This window comes from Castanea sativa, chromosome 4, assembly GCF_040712315.1.
Source record: "Castanea sativa cultivar Marrone di Chiusa Pesio chromosome 4, ASM4071231v1".
Classification (NCBI taxonomy): Eukaryota; Viridiplantae; Streptophyta; class Magnoliopsida; order Fagales; family Fagaceae; genus Castanea; species Castanea sativa.
In genome coordinates this window covers 47,125,055-47,141,705 of record NC_134016.1, presented here as the reverse complement: position 1 = coordinate 47,141,705, position 16,651 = coordinate 47,125,055, and the positions used below count along the sequence as shown (strand labels likewise).

The 16,651-nt window shown below is 32.5% G+C and overlaps 2 long non-coding RNA genes across 2 annotated transcripts; both read left to right on the top strand.

Moving 5' to 3' along the window:
• Nucleotides 1-11,234: 11,234 nt before the first annotated feature.
• Nucleotides 11,235-12,448, top strand: LOC142632292 (uncharacterized). The gene is made up of 2 exons (XR_012843778.1): nt 11,235-11,528; nt 12,082-12,448. It is a non-coding gene; the product is annotated as an uncharacterized LOC142632292 (long non-coding RNA).
• A 1,804-nt stretch (nt 12,449-14,252) lies between these two features.
• On the top strand, nt 14,253-15,577 carry LOC142632040 (uncharacterized). Its single transcript, XR_012843717.1, has 3 exons — nt 14,253-14,427; nt 14,877-15,027; nt 15,136-15,577. It is a non-coding gene; the product is annotated as an uncharacterized LOC142632040 (long non-coding RNA).
• The last annotated feature ends 1,074 nt before the right edge of the window (nt 15,578-16,651 follow it).

The window sequence follows — 16,651 nt, the reverse complement described above, 5'->3', positions numbered from 1 at the left end:
CTAGCTATGCTTTGCTTTTACCATTTTAGCCCTTAACCGTTTTTGTCTGGGGTAGATGCTTTTGCCGACCATTACTGACTGGTCAGCCTCCCAGCCAGCGCCTCTTACCTGCACTGGCTGCGCCATTCCACCTCACCAGAAGGCCCTTTTGCCTGTTTGCTTGCTGTGGCGCTCTTACCTGCCACGGTGTAAGCTCTCTCCTCCTCTCTATCCCTTATGGCACGCACCTAGTGGTTTCAGCTCAATATTGTCTCTTTTGGGTGGTACGTCATCCCAACATGATATTGCCCCCAAAAGAGCTTGAATCGGAAACACGAAAATGGGTTTCTCTCCTTCCCCGCTGCCAGATCATGCCCTTTTACATTTGACCCATGACCTCACCATTTTCCGTATTGGCTGGGTACAGGCTGGTGGTGTCTGGGCCTTGCGCGTACCTTTCCTCCTTGCTCATCCAAGTTCTGCTTGTTACTTGTGTGTCTGCCACGATCTGAAAGTCAATCTGTCTGGTCTGCTGTGCCTTTCCTCTTGACTGCTTATTTATGGCTGGCTTATCTCATGGGCCGGGCCTTGCCTGATTTGTGGGCTGTCCCGTACCTTTATTCTCAGCCCTTGTTACTTGCTTCCTGCCGTATCTCTTTGTCACGCCTGCCGTGAAGTTAGCCTGACCCAGGGCCATCTGGCCTCTTTGGATTTTACTGCCCATTGTTTTTTCTGATGGCCCAATAAACTTGTTGGGCTTTTTATTGCTAGCGGGCTCCCTTGTCCTTCGTGTTTTCCTTTGGGCATCCTTGGCCCGTTTATTTTCTTGGGGCATCCCTGGCCCTTTCCAACTCTATTCTTCCCATGGGCTTTTACTAACTCCTTGGGCTTCCTTAACCCAAGTACTTCATACTTCATCTTTAGGGCTTATGGGCTCTCCATTGTCCCTTGCTTTCTTTACTTATACTACTTTGGGTCTGCTGTGATAGCTGTGGCCCATTCTTACTTTTCTACATCCATACTGCCCATGAGTTTTGCCATTTCTTTCTTCTGGGCTGTCTTAGGCCCATTTACTTCTTCAGGATCCATTTGCTTGCTTTATGGACTCGTGATCCATTATTCCTGCCAGTTGGGCTCTAATGGTATTTCTATTTTATTCTGTCCATACCTTTGGGTTTCTCCTGCTGCTGGGCTTCTAAAAAGAGCATCTACACACGTCATACTTCTTTTTTTCCTTTTTCTTTTTTTCCCTTTTCCTTAACCTTAAATTCAACTTGGACCTTTTGTTTTTCTTCTTCATTTTAAAGTCCACAACGTAACTGTCTTTCTTTGTCTCTCTATTTAGTATTGATTGTGCCTTTTCAGTGTCCTTCCTTGTCCTAATATTTGTCCTTTAGTTTCTATTACTAAATAAATCGGAGATAAAAATTCAATGTTATGACAAGGAGTTTCAGGTGACAGTTAGTCGGTTTGTGTTCATCTCCCATAATTGTAGCACAAATGTGGTATTATTCCACTTTCAACCGGTATATTATAATTAGAAGCAAGTTGAACTCAAGTTCATGGAGAGAAGTGGGTGGAATCGCTCAGGAAGAACAACACATAGCGTAGGACAAGATAAGCTTAAAGACAGTGGTTAGGATTTTGGAGTGGCATGCCGAAGAAGACTTACAACTTAATGTTCAATTTGTTGTATAAAGCTCCAAACATCATTGTTTTTTTTTTTAATCTTATCATTTAACCTTTTGCATTTAATTGTAATGCTATGGTTCATGGATTGCAGGTGTCAAAAACTTACCCCGTTTGTGCAAAAAAATAATGTGGAAAATCAAATAGCTATATCTGTTAGGTGTTCGACCAAAGGCCTTTAAGAGATTTGCAGGGTGTGGAAAGCATAGCACCATTTGTGTACTAAGAATGTAAGATTTCCTCTGTTTTTTGTTTCTTTCTTTTTAATTTTCCCAAAATATGATGTTTTCATATTGAAATAAATTAAGCATGGAAGATAATGTATTGAAATAAAAAATTGTTCCAATTGAATCACTAATTCACTAGAGAAACAATTATTGCAAGAAGATAAGGTAATGGGCAAGAGGCCTTCGTGAATTGGGTTACACATGTTAGTTGATTTGGTTAATTAATGATGGTTGTTATATCTATATAGATATGAACATCTACCTCTGGATTGATTTTTTATTTATTTATTTAAAATTTTGCATCCCTGCATATGCGGGGGAAGGGTGTTGACCTATAGCTAGCAATGAAATGACCTCTACAGACTCTAAGGACCTACCATAATATTGGAACCATTAGATATGTCTTTATGGTGTGTCGCTAATGTGGTAAAAACGATTTAGAATAGGAACTATGGCCAAGGATCACTCTAGGTGTGTTTTATTTCCCTTGAACAAAGCTCTTCCAGTTAAAATAGAAGCAATGATGGCAGCTGGGTGGGTGATGAGGGAAGTAGCTCAGTTGGCAATCAAGACTGTGCTAAGGAACATTATTGTAAAGGTGATAATCAAAGAGTAGTCTAGGCTTTTGATAGCAATCTCTTGAATCTCACTTACCTTGGTTTGGTTGTTGAATTCACTCTTTCAATTCTCAGTTTAGAATTATTTCTTTCGTATACATCATTAGGTCAAGTTCAAATATGGTTGACAAAGTGGAGGGTGTTTGGATGGGTTGCCCTCCTTTCTTAGCACATTTGTTTGAACCATTGTACATTGTTGTTTACATAATAAAAATCTATTATTTTCAATAAATTAGGTTTAATATAGTATGTAGTTGGAAGCTTTCACCTCCATGCTTATTAAAAAAAATACATGCTACTCTTTTGAACAATGCATCAATTATGATATTACCAAAAGTAAAATTTTAATTGCTTTGTTGAGTTAATATCATTTTGTAGGGGTTGTGTTTCAAATGATCATTCTTTAATAGTTTTGCGAGCATCCTTTCTCATCATATGTTATTGAACTCCAATTCTTCAGCCTTTTATTTTCCCCCCCTTGAAGTCAATTGATGGGTTGACTTGATTCTTTGTTTTTCTATCAACCTATTCATTTCTCTTCCTGAATTGGCATGTACAATCTGAAGCTAGAGAGAGCTTTCAGGTGGAACTTAGTCAAGCCTCCTCTTATCCATCCTAATATATATTTTATTAATTTTAATATAATGTTGACAATGACTAGGTTATGCATTATGCCTGTTATTATATGATTTAGCTCATTAGCGTTGTTTAAAATAGTAAAACTACAATCTTGAAACTCATATATTAAAATTGAAACTCATATTTTCTCTCAATGTTTGTAGCTATTCTTACTTTATTTATTATGATTTTGCCTTTGTTGTTTTGTGATATAAGGCAATAGGTTATTGATTCAGAGAAAATGGAAAAAAAAAAACTTCTAAAATGTTTCCTTTTAATTTTTATTTTTCTATCTAAATTTTATTGAAACAGATGATTATATGGTATAAATATTTTCCAGGTAGTTTCACACTTCACAAGAATGAAATCATGTAATGTCTAATTTCTAATATATCAATAGTATTATACATTTAAAAATTGAATTCAATTTGAGTTGGAAACCTTATAAATTCAAAGTAGAATGTAAAGGTAAACTTTAATGTGCAGTGCTCTTTAAGGAAGCCCTAGAGTAATCATCCGAGATGCAAGGGGAGCAACAGTAGCAACACTGAGTAAGCATAAGTGCTACGATAAGGATTCAACCACGATATGGAGTTAATAAATGGCAGCCATGGAAGCTATAAGGTTAGCTAGAGACATGTGATGATTTACAAGTGATACTTGAAGGGGATGACAACTGTAATCAACTTTGTAATATATTCATAAGCTTCAATGGCACATTAGGGACACAATTATAGAGGACATAAAGAGAGAGTTGAGAAGTTTAGACAGTTAAAGCTAAGTTCTTTTTCATGGAGCTGCAAGCATAGCATCACATTCTTTACCTATATTTTTAGTTCACTTGGTTGATAGGAATTTTTGGATTGGTCACAGTCCACCATTCTCACAACCCCAGCTGCCACAGTTGTATTGAACTCTATTTAACATAAATGAAAATTTTTCTCTTCAAAAAAAGAATCAATATTTTTCAAGTTCTTGATTTAATTTCCATTTGCATTTTTTTAAATTGGTAAATTACACATCCCCTTGCTTTAACAGGAAGGGGAAGTGTCATTTGAGCTAAAGCCTGAAGCTCATTGGCTCATTATATGATTTTTTCCCCTTTGTAAATATTATATAATCTTTAATTTTTTTTTCCCTTTGCGAATATTATATAATCTTTATTTTTTTCTCATTGTAAATATTATATAATCTTTAATTTTTTTTCCCTTTGTGAATATTATATAATCCCTATTTTTTTTTCTCATTGTAAATATTATATAATCTTTATTTTAAACTATGATAAAAGAGAAAGAGGTGACTAGAGAAGTAATTCAAATTGCAAGGGTTGGCCAAATAATAGTTCATAGTTGACAAGAGAAAAACAAAGAGACAAGGAAAATGAGAATATGACATTTATCTAGATCATTTGGTCCAACATCTATTTCTTGGATGCAAGAGTTGCGATAGAGCAAGAAAAATGAGCAATTGCATTTTCTTCTACACATAATTGATTATTTCTAGACTTATGCTTTTTGTGGGATTTTTTTTGGTTGATTGTATTCTTGAAGCAAAAAACTTCTCTCATACCAACAAACATTAAATGATGCCGTGTTCAAAGGCTAAAAGTTGTTTGTAATTTATGCCAAGACTACGGACATACATATTGTTTGGGATGAGAATAGGAGATGTCATGTTCATAGGCCAAAAGTTGTCTATAATTTAAACAAACACATGTTGATTGGGGTTAGAATCTTTACACAAGTTAAATGCGAGCTTATTGTCTAACAATTAAGAGAGCCCAATAGTTTGCATTGTATAAATTGATTAGTTTTTCGCGTAGTTCAGATTTTTTAAAAGGGATAAATATCAATAGATTTATCAAGCAGAAATATTTTGTAAAATTTTATTCTCTTGCATTTGTTTAGTAATTAATAAAATATAAATTGTTACACTTGATGGAAGTCAAAAGTAGATAAGGCGTTATATGTTGCTTCTAGTATCGAAAATAATATTTGGAAATTCTTTGGAATTAGTGAATTTGAATTGAGTGCATTTAATGGACTTTGTTTGTAATTTAAGGACATAGAGAGTGGTAGAGTGGCTTAATAAAATATTTAATTGGTCTAGGATCACCATTTTACTGTTAAGCTCAACCTCTTTTTAAATCACGTGGTATTCAAATCCTATAAATGTATAATAACTCATTGTTGTGATATATATAATTTTGTTAGTATTTATCCACCTTTATTTTTAGTCATATCATTTTTTATTGTGATAATTGGTAATGATCTCTAGGTAGTATGGAGTCTACTTATTTTTTTTATGTGGATAATTTAAAAAAGAGAAAGTAATACAATGTTTGATGTGGATAGCTCATTATTCTTGGGGATGAGGTTTCTTTCTAGAAATTGATATGTTGTAATTATTTGAAATATTTTTTTATTAGAACATGCTTGAACCATATCATTGTGGCTTTTAGATGAATACTGTTTATTTGACTAATATATTTATACATATTTTCAATAATTATTTTGAATTAGAATTATCAAATTTGATTGGTTTCAAATGATTGTACCAATAAAAGTGAATGTGTATAACTTTCATTCAACTATCCCATGCATCATATGGGTTAACGACTAGTTTGGGATTTAATTACCATAACATATGGGAAAAGCAAAAAAAATCAACCCCTATACATTTCTATCAATAAAATCAACCCCTATATATGACATTGAAGTTGTGATCATGTATATAGCCCCTCTGTACATTATTTTCATAGTATAATTATAAAATAACATGTACTCTTGAGTGGCAACAGTAACTTGCTATCTTGGTTGCTGCTAAACACCAATGCCTCCACATCACACACATCAACCTCACACAGCTTCTCCCAAAAAGTGTTTGTACGGCACAAATCTTTGCTATTCATTATATTTTTAATTTGATATAATTTGACAACAGTGGCATAAAGCAGCAACAAAAAATTCATGCAGAAAAAGTCTGTCAATGCTTGTATTTGGTTATAACAATACAATGTTATCACAAGGTAAATCATCTACTTAAAATCATTCTTCATCAAAAACTTCATACTAAGAACCCATATCATATGCAAGGACGGAACCAGAATTCAAACTTAGGGGGTACCAAAGTTCTTTCTTTAAGAATTTTTTTAAAAATAGAATATTAATATTAGAGGTTGACAACGATGCATTATTAGCATTAATTTTTTAATCTTTTTTGTATTTTTTTTTTTAAAATCAACAATAAATATTTATAATCAAGAATTCTGTAAATCAATTGGCACATCTTGATATTTTCAAAGTCTGACTGAGATTAGACCAATTCTTTATTCTATCCACATTATAATTTTTTTTAAACATCTATTTATTCTTTTCACATAATTCTATACCTAATAACTTCATAATGCTATATATAAAAGATTCTAAAAAAAAAAAAAAATGCAAAAACTATAGTTAAAAGTTCAAATCCATGTCTAGTACTACTTTAATAAAACAACTAAAATAATGGTTAATCAATATCATGCACTAATATTCAGTGAAAAAAAGGGTGAGATAATTATTGGTGTCTTGGTTAAGGATTTATTTATTTATTTATAATTACTTGGTTAAGGTTGAGATAGCATAAAGATGTGAGATCTTTTCCATTAAAGATTTGCCATTTTGAAAAATTAGTAAAAAAAGAAAAGAAAAAGAGATTTGTTAAACAATCACATGATAATGAATGGTAACTTTGAGTCTTCAACTATGTAAATAATAAAATTTTTCCCATCACTACATTAATTTAGTTAAGGCACAAAGTTTATAACCAATAAACTAATCACACACATGCTCTGGTGGTAGTTTAGATAAGGTACAAAACAGTAGATTGTTATTATTTCACACGTGTATTACATTTATGTATGCATGCCAAGTGTGTCCCAAAGTTAATTAAACATTAAAAATTAATAAAATTCTACCATTCAAAAAAAATAATTTTTTTCATGGATTAATTTAAAGACACCAACTGATCCAAGTTGTTGGTGACACTAATTGGTGTGTGGATGGGGTGATTAGCAGTATAGGAGTTGTCTCTGTGACTATGGGGTGGAGTTATTTGAGAGGGACAAAGAGCTCTCATATAAGAGGTAGAAATTTGGTAAAAATTATTGGGTTTTTGTGATTTGTTTTGCTAGAATTTATAATTTTTTTGTTATAATTGTTTTTTACTTAGACCATGTCCAATTTTTTTATTTTTAATTATTTGAATATGTGAATTGTTTTGTATATTTTCCTTGTTGTCTGGATTTGTAAAGTGTCCAAACGTTTAGCTAAATGTTTTTCTTGATATTCTTGAGACAACCAAACAAGGCATGATTTAATAATTTTTTTAAAAAATTTTTGGCTTCATGGGTCAGCTTGTAAATTTTTTGAGAGAGAGGGGGGCCAAGTATATTAATTTTAGAGCCAAAAGTATATTTTTTATGCTAATATTTTTCAAAGGCTTGGGGGATGGGGGAGGTGGCCCCCCTTAGCCCCAAGGTAGTTCCGTCCCTAAATCATATGTATTGGAAATCTATAAACAAAGCCCAAACAATCACACTATTCAAAATACCGGTGAAGTGTGAGGCATTTGCATTGCTCAACTATTATTTATTCAAAAGAAATTATAAAAGCAAAGGAACTATTCATTAAAAAAAGAAAAAAATGGTAAAAACATATTACTTCCTTGCATGTTGAAAAAAAATAAAGAAGAAATGATTAAATAGTTTTCTTCCTTGCTTGTTACTAGTTGCTACTAAGGTTGAAAAGTGTTCGTGTAACCCCACCAACTGAAGAAAGCCAAAAATAATTGGTTTCTCTGCTCAGCCCTACAGAATTGAAATCTTGTAGAAGAAAGCATTTGTGGTATGAGGATTAAAGAACTTTTCTATAGGTCACTTGTTAGAGTTACGGCACAAAATACTGTGACTCTAGATTTTCTTGAAAAGATATTGATGCACTTCGAAAGTTTTTTTTTTTTTTTTTTTTTCATTATTATACAATAGAAAGAATAATACAACATACTTGTAATAAATATTATGTTATACAAAACCGAGAGTTACTATTATACTTTAGTGATCATGTTAATTATAATAATAATAGGTTAATAATTATTTGTTTTTTCTTTTTATGACAATCTTTTAAAATTTGTATTCTATGTTTGTTTTTTGATGATGATTCATTCAATTTTTAGTTCGAAGAAATTATTTTGCATATGATTTTCAAATTTAATATTGATTTATTTGATGAACCATGATTTTATCTGTTAATTTATTTCCTTAATTAAAAAAATTAAGCAAAATAATTCGTTAAATTTTGATAACCACTAATCGGATTTCCTTGACATGCTCAATCCCCGTAAGTCATGTAATTGGCAATGGGATTTTTTTGATATGTCAAAAATTATTTGATTTATTTTGTGTCCCTATCAAACTAATATGAAAACAATGTTTAATGATATCACAATTAATGAAAACTAGCTTGTAACTCCATGCATATGCATGGATATACTTAAAAGATACACATTAAAAAACATAATATAAATCTTACATATATAATTTAAATATTATTGATAGTCATTCTTATATTTTTTTACTTTAAAAAGTCTTGTAAGAATGTTATGAGGTAGAAAATGTTAATTGTCCATTTTAAAAATATTTTTATGTTCATTAATTCTAGACTCTTTGGTTTTTGTATTCAATAACTCACTTAATTGGAAATTTATGATATGGTCTCACATTTGATTCCAAAATTAAGAAATAAAAACCTCTCTAAAAATAAATAATTTATGACGCAAAATTGGATTTCAATTGTAGAATTTAATTGGATCTTCTCTAAACTTTACCTATTAATATATATATATATATATATATATATATATATATATATATATATATATATATATATGTGAGGATACTTCCCCAATTAATCGGATTTATCCGCTTTGGGGAGCCAATCCCTCACGGTTTATCGGCTCGTCCCCGAGTGCAGGCAGGATTTTCACCTCGACCAAGGGCTGGCCTTGTAATCGCAGGCTTGACACCAAGTCCCACATCGGTTAGAGTTCCCTCCCACACATGGTTTATAAGCTTCTGGAGCAACCATGTGTATACCACTACTAACAGAAGCGTACAGATCTTCACCCTCTGGGGGCTTTACACCACAGTCCCACATCGGCAAGAGTTCCCTCCCACACATGGTTTATAAGCTTCTGGAGCAACCATGTGTGTGTAAGCCTGCGATTACAAGGCCAGCCCTTGGTCGAGGTGAAAATCCTGCCTGCACTCGGGGACGAGCCGATAAACCGTGAGGGACTGGCTCCCCAAAGCGGATAAATCCGATTAATTGGGGAAGTATCCTCACAATATATATATAGATGACTTATAAATTTGAATTGTTTTTAGTTATACAAAAATAATGCTCATAAATATAAAATCATTCAAACTCTCTCTTCCTTTAATTATATATATATATATATATATATATAGTGTTAGATATATGATTATGTTTTTTTTTATGATTTATTTATATTGGATTCTTCGTTTTCTACACTAAATTAACTCATTCAGTACAAAAATTAAAAAAATTTGATTAGATGGGACATATATATATATATATATATATATATATATATATATATATATATATATATATATATCTTATAAATTTGAACTGTTTTTAATTCTATAAAAAAAAAGGCTCATAAATATAAAATAATTAAAAAATCATGTTTTTTATGGTTTACTTATATTGGACTCTTTGTTTTTTACACTAAATTAACTCTTTTTTGTACCGTAGATTTCTAATAAATTCAATGGTTGAAAAAATAGCATTAAATGATTATTGCTTTCCACATTATTTACCTAATTAATAACAGATTTTCTCTATCCTCATTTACTACTTTCCATAAACCTCATTGGGTGTTGTTTAACTTTATCCTTTTCTTCCTCTTTTTTAAAATTTTAAAATTTTTTAATCTTTTACCCAATAAGGGCATTATCATCAAACAACCCGATTAAGTTAAGATCCACATATTTACCAAACTGTCGTCTAAAGTATTACAAACTTACTATATATGGAGAAGTTCTACATTGAATTCAGATATATGGAGACCTCACCAACGAGGTCCTCTCAACACACCTAGACACAATAGCTACGTACTTTTTGGTTTGCTCTTTCTCTTCCAACAGAGAAACATCTTAATGACTTCCTACGCACCATCATCTTCAAGGTTGTTGACCCACTCACGTTCATCAATCCATTCACTATATATATATATCTATATATATATATATATATATATATATATATACATACATATATATATATATGTCTCTATGGGTTCAGTTAAATATGTTATAGTTGAAGATAGGGCGGATTTGAGATCAAAAAATAAAATAAAGATGGGAGTAGGACAAGAGGAGTGTTTATGTAAAGAAAGCATCAGATCTTGTGGAGTGTTAATCAATGAAAGAAGGTGGTAGAGTGTCAAAAATGTGTTCTATACTAAAAATAATTTTCATTACTAAGCTTGCAATTTTTTTTTTAGTATGAAAGGGACACAGTTAAACAATACCCAATAAGGTCTATGGAAAGTAGTAAATAAGGATAGAGAAAATCTGATATATTTTTTTTTATACAAGATAAAATTTATACTTTAGCCTAATTTAAGTGTATATGTGTGTGAAGTTTTATCTTGGAGACTTGAACCTCGGCCTTTGCCCCCCACATTTCACAAGCACTTATACTTTTGGAGTGACTATCGCATCAAGGGTATGCGACAATAATCTGATATTAATTAGGTAAATAAAGTGGAAATCCTCAATCATTTAATGCTATTTTTTCAAACGTTGAATTTATTAAAAATTTACGGTACAAAAAATGTGTAACTTAAGAGTTACACTAGGTGTAACTTGAATCCATCTCATAAATTATTGAGTATTCTCGAAAATTATCAACTTGTTGACCTTGTACTCGGCCCAATAAGAAGAAGACAGGTCATTAAAAATTGATGACATAAGTTTATTGCCATGTCACCCCACCACAGCCTACTACTCAGACCCTTTGACCCAATCAATTCTCACTTTTGATATCAGGATTCAAAATTTTCCTTTTTGTGAGAGTTCAAATTTCAGACGTGAATGGGCGGGAACTGAAATTTTCGCACCTGAAACCTTTCCAAACTTTTTTTTTTGAAGTAATATCAAAGATTCAAAATGTCTTCCATGGGTCGTTGGTCATTTCCCCCACGCCAAAGAAATTGTTTTCCTGCCGAATTTGGGTCATCGTCTCCATTCTCCAACTTCCCACTCGGCAGCGATGGAAACTTCACCACTGCCCCGCTCATTGCCGCAGTCCAAGATTCAAGCAATGAATGGGTGAGTGCACTTTCCCTTTCTGTTGGTCAGATGAAATTCCCAGGTTTTCTTTTCCCATAAAATTTTCTGCTATAGGTGTTCTAGATTTTTAAATTTTTTTTTTTTTTTTAAATTTTTGTATTTGCTTTTCTTTGATTTCCTTTGATACTCATGTTGATCTCTTTGATGATTATGGTTAGTATTTGATAGAATGATGTGTTATGAATTATTTTTGTTCTGGCTATTTTGGAATTCATAGCCAATTGATTTTACAACTCTGGTTCATTCTGTACTCCAATTGTTTGATAAAATTCCCCAATGTAAAGACAATGTCATTTTTAAAGAATTTTGGTATAGACCTTTCATGAAACTTGCTTATTGCCGTGAGAAAAGCTTAATTTAATCATCAAGACTCATTCTTGGACGTGTTGTTGATAGTTCTTACACATTTTGGAGTTCACTTGTGATGTATATTAATAACTGTAAATTTCAATTATGCTATTTTGTATTAATCGTGTGATATATATACATATATTCATACATTATTTAGTATTGATATTCTATCATCATGCAGAAGAAGTTCAGACTTTAGAGAAGCAAAATGAGCAGAGGTGGAGAGAAAGGTCTCAAAACTACAAAAATTCAGAAGGAAATTTCAATGGATAGCTGAAAAATATGTCTGATGATGCTTTCATTTGTGGAAACAATTATACTTTCTACATTGAAGCCTTGCTGCCTAGCTTTCTTTTAGGAGTCCTTTGTTTTACTTTTTGGTTTTCTTCTATCAAAGTGAATTTGTTTTTAGACAGCTTTAGTTTGAAAGAAACTACTCTTTGTACTAACAGACTTATTCAAATTTTACTTAAGAGCCCATGGAAAGTTACGGTGTCAACAATAAACTGTCATGATACTTTCTATTATATTTATTCTCTTTGTAATCATTTTGACTTGGAGCCCATTGAAAGTTATGTACTAATTTTATATGCTTACATTCCCAAGAAAAGCTTTAATGATCTTGTAATGTATAGGTTTTTTGAACTAAAAGAAAGATGCCCTATCTTAATTTAGTTTCTTCGAATTTGAAAGAATTTAGTGGAAATGCATATTAAGTTTATTAACACTTGGTGTGAAATGGTTTAATTTTAGTATGATAACCTTCAAATACATTTAGAAGATTTGTTGAATTCGGTGATTTTTTTTTTCTTTTCAAAAATGGTATATAAAGAATTTTTTTTTAATAATGGTATAGAAAGCAAAGGTGAGAATTGCAATGTAGCAATGAAGCTTAAAATTAACCTACCTCAGCTTTTTATTATGGTTAATGGTCTTGTTTCATTGTCACGAACAAGGGAATTACTGTGTTATTTAAATTCAATAATAGTGGGCAATAAAAACACAAAGTCACATTACATATGTATTTTGAAATTACAAGAATTCAAATCTCATTGTTAAAAAACAATGTTACAAGCTAATTATCAACATAATTACAATGACAAAAATAAAATAACTGGACATATAATAATCTTAATAACTTAATCTGGTAACTCTTCCTGAAAACTAGGAATTTATTGGCTGAACTCTTATATTAATCCAACACCTCCCTTGGATAAAGGAACCACTCCAACAATAACTTTTTATGCTTATCCACGTTGCTAGTCACCTACATCTTTTGCTGCAAGCGCCATCCACAAAATTGATGTTATTTATCCTCATCATCATTCTTAGCTAGAATCGAGTACCCCTGTTGCTGCATACAACCACTTGTTTGAATCATAGATCATAATAGAAGCCAACCACTTAGTGCACATAATTGGTCAGGTATGAATCATCCATAGAGTGCTATCAAAATCTCAAAACAAAGATAAGCTGCACTTCACAAAATTATATAACCAAAGAGGCCTTATGACATCAAATGGGTTGCAATAGCGATTATCAAAAAAAAAAAGGGGGGGGGGTTGTAATAGCATTAGAGAGTATAGACTAGTCCCTAGGAAGATTGATATCATAAAACACAATCCAAACAGAAATGACGAAAAGAAAAGTGAAAAATAATGTTTAATTGACATAATATAGAATAATACATTCCATCAACTTATGTCAGCATCACATTAACATGAATACAAAAGCCACAAGAAGTTTAGACTAAATTACAGCTTGTATACCTGCCTGCTAGGCTCTTCAAGAATTACTGCATTTTTTATTCGGCCAAAAATAAAATAAGGATTCCTGAAATTTGTTTTTGATTAAGATCATCCTAACATGACAACTCCTTTTGATATTTTACATGTGTGGAATATCAACTTGCTAATTCTAGTAATAATCTCACAAGTACAAAAATGCTTTAAATAAAAAGAAGCTACTAAAGCAATAATAGATTCACTGAAAACCAGCAAATACTTCACTAGTTCACTCAAAGAAACAAAAATTTTTTCAATCCAACCAATGTATGTGTTCATTGGTCTGCCTCAGAAAGTTGGACAAGATCTGTACGACAAGGGTGCGGGTAATGAGATCTATCTAAATTGTGGTATCAAAACAAAACAGTAACCGCAAGACCCAATAGGCAAAAAAAATTGCAAATCAAAATCACATTGCAACCTAAACCCCAAACAGTATATTAAAACACAAAAATATGCAATTCAAATCATTAATAATGATTTTCTTGTAATGTATATATGAAATTTCTACAAATCATTAATCTCAATTTCCTAAAACTAAACCCACGATCCCAGCCCTTAGCTCCCTAACCCACGAACCCAACCCTTGCCTTCCTAACCCTTATGAACCCAGACCACCACATTGGGTCTGCAACCAGCTCTTGCATCGTGAACCCAGACGTGAGTAAGTTCATCGAAGGCTCCAGGTCAGCTCTAAGGCGGCAATAGCGGCGGTGACGGGTACGGACAAGCCAACAGTTAGGGTATTTCTCTTCTCTATGGCTCTCTTTCTCTCTCTCTTTTTGGATTTTTCTTGCCATTGCTGGATTGGAATTTTGGGTTTTTTATTGGGTTTGCTGGGCTTTTGTTGTTTGGGTTTGTTGAGGTTTTTGTTCAATTTTTTTTTTTTTTGTTGGGATTTTGTTGCTGGATGCACAGAATGTTTGGGGTTTTTGTTAAATTTTTTGGGTGATGGATTTGTTGCTAGAACTCTCTATGTGTGTGGGTTTTGTAGCACTTTGATACTGTTTTTTCTATGTATTGATTTGGGATCCCATTATGTTTGATGGATCACTGAGAGAATAGGGGCTGAATTATACTATCTTATATATCTGTATTTGCAGTCAACTTTGAAGTCTATTGTTATTACATATGTTGCTGTATGACATCATTTGATTGTCTTTGTATTGATTGTGACATTCGTATTGATCAGGGGCTATTTTTTCATGCTGATGCTGGTTGGGAATGCAAAACAATGAGATATTTTTGTTCAAATGGACAGCAATTTCAAATGGGCAGCAGTTTCTAATGCAGAAGCAAAAGCCAGTGCCTATCAAAATGCTGAATCCGAAATTTGAGGAGAAGTAATTTTCTTTCCCTTGCTCTTAACCACATGTTAAAACTTTGTTGCAATAGATAATGTTACTTACAATAACTGGTTGGAACTGAGAATTTGTCATGTCGTCTTGCAGCTTTGTTAAGAGTAGAGATTATAATCCAGATCATGAATGGGCTAAGAAGAGAAAGTTGCAAAAACAAGTAAAACATGAAGCTAAGGGGGCAGCTTGTGAGTTGTGGAAAGGCGCATTTTTCTTACTTGAGGTTAAGGAAAAAGAAAGAGCACTATGGGAAGAGGAAAGAGCAGAGAAGTATGAGAAGGCATTAGCTTTCCTTCAAGAACAAGAACATGGTATAAAATCTGAACAATTGAGAAAAGGCAGGAAGAGGGGAAGATGAAGCTGACTTCTGAATCTTGTATTACATGCTATCATTATTTAGGTGGTGTTTAGGTATACATAATAGTCTTGGAATTGAAGTGAATTGAAGCCTTGGAATTGGAATCAAAGGCGCAATTTTGATTTTGTTGTATAATTATTGTTAACTTAAGAAATTATAAGCAAGTTTTTCCCTTCTCATATTGATTTCATTGTATTATAAGCAACATAAGTGTTGGCTGCTGTCCCTCACGCTCATTGCATATTTTCTAAGTGTACAAATTAGAGCCTTAAAGTGCAGCACCTAAAGCAATGCATCCAGTGATTGCTTTCAAACATCTACTCAGATTATCAAGAAACCCCTCCAATTCCCTATCATTGTCTTGCATCTAAATCAAAATTGAAGAATTATTAGAGGAATCAATGGAAGAGGGATCTTATCCCAAACAAAACGTCACACCAAGCTCAATATTTTGTTCCAGCTAGATTGATTTATGTTTTAAACAGGCTGAAGCTAGTTGTAAAGCTTTCTTGGTTGATTTTTTCCCTTGACACATGATTAATCATCATGGAACATTCGTCCAAACTCTTCTTCACCCTTTTCAGCTTAATCCTAACTAGTTCAGCATTATAAGCATCCTTTTTCCTCACTGTTTTGATACACCTCTCACGTTAAGGTTCAAAAGGAGCATACAGTTAACTGCTACAAGTCTTTTTCAGTAACACAAGCATTGGTCTCCTGGTATTCTCCTCACAGGCAGCATTTTACACAAACATCTGAATCTTCCAAACACGTGAGCCTTAACGTAACACTGATGCTAGTGAATCTTCCAACTTCATATCAAAACTCTTAACAGTATCCCTATGCTCACCCAATGAGAAAAATTCTAACAACAGATCTAAGACCCTAATTTGAATTCTATCCAAAAAATTAAAAAGCAACTTATAAATCATGACTGATCAATAATAACATGTTACCCAGTAATTGTGCAAACTGCAAACACAAGAGCCCAATAACTTTTCTTACAATAGAGGCATTTTCCTGAGGTAACAGACAGACAACTAACCATTAATACTACCTGAGGTAAAAGAAAGAACAGTACTGATCAAACCACTGTACATAAGATTTTCCGGTATTCAAAGGTTTGAGCATTAAAAAAAATTAGGATCTGAATCCAAACTAATTATGGATCTAAGCAAATATTACTGAACTAGGATCCATATCATCGCCAAAAAAAGACCTCAAGAAAAAATAATTATATATGTAACCAAA